The sequence below is a fragment of the Saccostrea echinata genome, unplaced genomic scaffold (assembly GCF_033153115.1).
Source record: "Saccostrea echinata isolate AGI-Se365-2 ecotype Australia unplaced genomic scaffold, CSIRO_AGI_Sech_v1 ptg000009l, whole genome shotgun sequence".
In the NCBI taxonomy this organism is placed as follows: Eukaryota; Metazoa; Mollusca; class Bivalvia; order Ostreida; family Ostreidae; genus Saccostrea; species Saccostrea echinata.
Genome location: NW_026889758.1, coordinates 24465627 through 24471626, shown reverse-complemented (window position 1 = coordinate 24471626; position 6000 = coordinate 24465627). Strand labels below are relative to the sequence as shown.

At 33.0% G+C, this 6000-nt stretch overlaps 1 long non-coding RNA gene across 1 annotated transcript in view; it reads left to right on the top strand.

Moving 5' to 3' along the window:
• Positions 1–756: 756 nt before the first annotated feature.
• Positions 757–6000, top strand: part of LOC133182075 (uncharacterized) — a 262045-nt gene continuing 256801 nt past the window's right edge. The window contains exon 1 of the long non-coding RNA XR_009720512.1: positions 757–768. This is a non-coding gene — a long non-coding RNA (uncharacterized LOC133182075). The remainder of the gene's footprint in view (positions 769–6000) is intronic.

The following is a 6000-nucleotide window of genomic DNA, read 5'->3' as shown; positions in this document are numbered from 1 at the left end:
ACTGTGCTCGAACACGTTGAATTATCAGGTATCGATTCCAAATATTCTTTACCTACATGGACTTGCTCATATTGTTAATTTCGTTTTGAAACCTTTGGATAATAGTGTACTTTGTGCCATACAGAATAAAGGGGGAGATGGGAAAGTTTATAGATGTCATTGTTATTTATCTAGTCTAATTTTAGAGCCATTCTTACTATGTTGTAGCTCCACCTCTCATGCATACATAATGTTTAATCAAGGACAGGTAAGTGTGAATTCTCTATTTTGAAAATCAGTAAGGACAAAAAACATAGCATTACTTTATTGAAATAATTTTAACATTTAAATTTGGTAAAATGAAATAAGTTAAGATATAAACTTAACAGAAGCGACGGAAAAAGACCCAAAACCCAGCGTTAAGTGCAGTAAAAATCAGTTTCTTGTAAGTGTTGTAAAACTATACAAGGATTAATGTTTATAAAAATAATCATGCATTGTTTACACATTATTAATAAGTATAGTCCTTTTAGGCGAAAAATCAGTGCATTCTAATATATATATATATATATCGTGTCCTCGTCCTGATGTTTCAGGACAAAACCAGATGATTGATTTACTCTGTCCTGTATTGCATAAAATTTATTATTACCACAAGAATCCGAAAAATATGTGCTAAAGAGAATTCATATAAATGTTTACTATAAATATTTTAGATCAGTATAAGGAATTGCAAGATATTTCATACTTAAGTGCATTTTTTGGCATCCAAGGATACTAATGTGACTTGTAATCCAACAAAATTCAATAATTTTACCTTAAGGGAAATGATGGTACCTGGTTAATATATATAATAGGAGTGAAGAATTTTTTAAATAAAGAAATGGTGTACTTAATTGAATTATTTGATCAACTTATTTTCATCTTGGATTTGTACTTTGAACCTCAAGGTAAATAATTTTCACAGTAGCATACATTGTCAAAAAAGTCAACAGTTTACCTGTCACTTGTGTGGGAGGAAAAGAAAATAGAAAACAGGATTAATTTTAGAAGGTAGGCTTCGCCTATGATGTGTAAAAGGATAATGACATATAAAATATTATCTTTACGTAGAGAAGCTGTTTAGAAAATATTATTAAGCAGCTTTAGAAAAAGTTTAGGAATGACGCATACAGCGTGACAGACGAATAAGGAGGGGAAGATACAGCAGTAGGTTACCTGAAGTTGAATGTATGGTGAAATGTAGAATTTAACTTTGTAATTATCTATTTATTGACCATCAAATATGGATTATAAGCAAATTGAATCAAACAAGAATTTCTACTGGCATTAATTGAGGAAAATAACACTTAATTGTTTTACCCTGAATTAATAAGGGGAACCAGAAGTCTCTAACGAGATTGTAGCTGTACTATAAAGAACAGGGACGTAGCATCGTTTTTGAAAGTGGGGGGGGGGGTGCAGCCAGAGAAAAAAAATTCAACTTACCTGAAAAAAAATTTGACAAGCAAAAAAAAAAGGATAATTGTCCGAACTCGTAAAATCCTACTTCCGGGGGGGGGGGGGGATTTAGGTTCCAACTTCTTTCAGTACCAAATTTTATTCATACAATACTACAAAACCCGTATTTGACTATTCTACAACAAAAAGTGGGGGGGGGGGCAACCGGCCTTTCAATTAAGATTTCAAACAGTAAAAAAAGTCGTTGGAAAAAAGGCCCCCCCCCCCGTTGCTACGTTTCTGAAGAAAGATGAAATCAGACCAAACCACCAGAAAATGTAAATTTTTTGGTAATAGTAGCAACGTTGAAATTAGAATTATAAAGACATTCATATTTTCAGTAGCCATGGCAGCGCCGTTTGTCAAAAACGGTAAAAGAATTATGTAACTAAGTATAATCCTCTGTACGCCATGTCTTGTTGAAATCAAACCCAAAGTGTAGCTAGGAGGATTGCGCTATAGCGTTTTGAATGAATTTTAGAATAATTTTTATTTCTTGTAACGTTGGCAACACCGTTCTTCGAAATAAAAAAAAAACGATGTATAAAATCTTGGTGTAGTTTTCGTGTGTACCATGTTTTATTGAAAACGGACCAAAACTGTTGGAGGAGTAGCATTATGAAACGATGTTGCCATGGTTTTTAGAAAAAGAATGTGTTTGTTGTTTAACGTCCCTCTCGAGAATTTTTCACTCATTTGGAGACGCCACCACTTGCCGGTGGAGGGCTGCAAATTTTGACCTATACTCGGCACTCAGGGCCATTGAGCAGTGAGGGATCTTTTTCGTCCCAGCACCTACTGCGACAAGGGACCTCGGTTTATACGGTCTCATCCGAAGGACCGGTCTCCACGTCTCGCAGTGGATTCGAACCCGCGACGTAAGGATCTACTCCTCACATCGCGACTCAAGAGCGAACGCTCTAACCACTGCGCCACGCAGGTGATAAGAATCTTTTCAAATGGCTACTCCTCCTATAGATCAAGTCCGGTTTTAACTAAACTTGCCATAAAAAAATAGACTAATGCAAGGATCATTATTCTAGGTCATGCTGTTGCCATAGGTTCGAGTCCAAGACCTACTTGTCCATTATAATACTTACAAAGCAGTAGAGCTACATCTCGTCAGAAACTCCTTTTTTAAAGACCATTTCTACGAATTATCCTGTTTCCCTCCACGATACATAGGGCTCGCGGCGGATGTGGAATGGTTACTCCTGGTGTTTTAATAAGATCATGTTGCCCCGTTCTTTAATGGAAACATGAGATAGTCTGCTGTCCTTGTTAGAATAAAAGAGAAGAAGCACATTAGAAGCACATTTTACAGTTCCAGGCAAGTCAATATATATATATATATATATAAATTCTGTGTTTAAACTATTGGAGTTCCTGCGATAGTGAATTATTTTCCGTTCATTAATGTAAACGTTATTTCAGAAGTTTCATTTTTTCTTATCCGCTTAAACGGAAATATTTTAAACCAGAATATCATTTTAAAAAATTTATTTATTCCATTGTGTAAACTTATACATATAAAAAATAGATAAAATTGATGGATTTGTGAGTTTTTTTGGGACAGTTTTGTCAAGTCCAGAATATTTCCAACGAACCCTTACAGCATTAGTACCCCCCCCCCCCCCCCCCTCCAGAAAAAAAAAGAATCTATATAGTATTTAGACAAGTGTTGAAAAAAAGATCCTAACTAAAGAGTGAATCATCTTCATTAATGATATCATTAAGTCGTCCAATTTTTGCTATCGAAAAGATATCAAACATTTATTCAAAAATTATTTTTAAAAGAAAAAAAAATAAAGATGAATAAAGATGAATCACGTAATATGCTTTTCAATAGAATTAAATAATATTATCCAGCATTTGAATACATCTATCCAAATTTCATTTTTGAAGTGTTTTCAACGAGATTATTATGTATTCAATCCTAGAGTTTATGATGTTGAATTTAAAATTTGAAATGACGTGTTCTACCCTACTATTCGTTATCAAGAGATTTTATATATGAAGAAAACAAGGCTATAGAAGACATATTATTTAATAATTTCAATCAATTTTAAATTGTTTAATATTGACTTTTTTAAAACCTTTCTATTGTACATGTCTGTAAAAATGTGTTAATAAAAATGAAAGTGCAGAATCTTAAGTAAAGTGCGCTTGAAGTACCCTTCAATTATGTCTGTAGGAGATATGTTGATTATTCTCAGGTATAATTGCCCTTTATATCGCGGTTATTTTACATTGTTTTAAATATCAATTTCGTTTACAAAAAATAGAAACAATCCTTTGAAATGATGGTCGATACCAATTTCTAACGCATATAAAAGTAATATATAATTGATACAGAGTTTACTTTTAATAAATCATTTATTATTTTTAGTTGATGTATGAAGAAGTAATGTAAAAGGTCAAGATATCTACTGTGATCGATCTAATAAATCCATTAAGATGAGGTCTATGAGAAAAACCATACAAGATCAAAAACTGTTTTGAGGGTGTATTCGAATAGTAAAGTAATATCATTAGCAATATTATTTTTGAGATACGTTCATTATATATATATATATATATATATATATATATATATATATATATATATATATATATATATATATATGGAATAATGAGCATAATACTTTAGGATAAATCTTGACGTAGATAATTACATATTTTCTTTTTTTATTTTGAAATCGTGGTTTCAAAACAAATTTAATTCTAATTCTATTTGAAAATTCTATTTTCTTATATATCTGATGCATGTGTTTGGCTGTTTGAAGTTGAATCAGTTTATACATTGTAAAAAGGTATGTGAATCAGGTGGATGAAAATTCTTACAATCAAGTTGACAGGATATCCATTTCAACGTCTCTTCTTTGAAAATTAATATGCATTTTTTAAAAATATATTTTTATTTAGGTGATTTCTTGTGTACATGTTGCAGAGGAAGGAGTAAACTGTTAATCATTACGTCGCGGGTTCGAATCCCAGTACGAGACGTGGAGACCGGTACCGGTTCTTCGGACGAGACCGTATAAACCGAGGTCCTGTGTTGTTGTTGCTCCTGGCAAGCAATTTGACATATAGCATCTAGAGGTGAAGGGGAACAAAAATTGTGAATTTCATGGTCCCTGTCCCCCTGAGGGGTGGGGCTAAAACCACCAAAATTAATGCAATCTTTAAAAATCCTCTTCTTTACTCCTGGACATCAGGCAGTCAAACTGTGGGCTTGATTGTAATGAGCATTGAGCCCTCTACCAAAATTGTGAAATTAATGGCCCCAGGGTTCATGTGTTTGGGTAGGGATAATTTATTAAATATTCTTCAATGACCAAAAAAGGCCAATATGAGAGGTTATAATATTGGGTTTAAATAGTACAGAAGCACTTAAGGTCATATGACACGTTCCTCAAATATCTGTTTTGTATACCTTGGTATTATATCAAAAATTATTCATATTGTCATTCTCTTGTGATTTCCAAATTGTTTTCAATATATGTTTTAAAAATATAAGTACACCAAAAATTGTGACACTGGCAATTCAAAAGATTACCCATAAGGATTATATAAGGAATATCACCCACTGGTATCTTGCCCAAATGCCTGGTAAGGTACCTAAATTTTTGGTAAGAAAACTTGTTTCAGTAGCTATACTTCAATGACAAATTCTTGGGAAAAATTATATATTTTTGAGGAACGTGTCGTCTGGCTTTAATAATTTGTTAATAGTCTGCATGGAGATAGTGATAAATGAGGGACAGATTAAACTTAGTTGTTACTGAATGCTAGACCCATTATTTCTTTGATCCTGATCATCTTATTTATCATGCTTTTGTACAACAAAGCTTCATCTGTCAGTTTATTTTATACTCTATGGATCCTCTAAATTGTTGTATTATACTCAGGTGACCGTCAGGGCCACTGGGCCTCTTATTTTAATTACAACCTTCTGTTAGTTAGCATTTGGAATCGGAAACCTACTGTTGGACGTTTCAGAAATAAACTCAGATTTCAATGGAAGAATATTTGGAGGAATTTCCGATTGGATCACATGATCGTAATGGACTTTTGCGAGAAGCGCCGACTTTTACAATCGACGGCTTACTTTTCCACCAGGAAAATATACGGAAGCTCTTTTGCGATATGAATATTTAGCTTAACAGTTAATAAAACGATAATAATGGGCCATTTCAAAGCCCATATTACGTTGTCTAGGAAGGGATCGGCAACAATCCTTCCCTCAACCCCCTCCCTTCCCACCTTGACTAACTTCTGCCAAGTTTTCCTTCCATAATGTATTTTCTTTAATATTTAATTCCTTTAGAAAATGAAAATAAAAGGAGATACTATCTCTCATGAGTAAGGCGTTTTAAGTAATTGTATTCTATCTCTAATCATATCCTGTGTTGGTAAATAATTTTAGTACCCTAATACCATAACTATAACCTCTATTAATATTTTCTTATTTATTATCGATTCCGTACATAATGCAGGTTTAAATCGTCAACTGTAAAA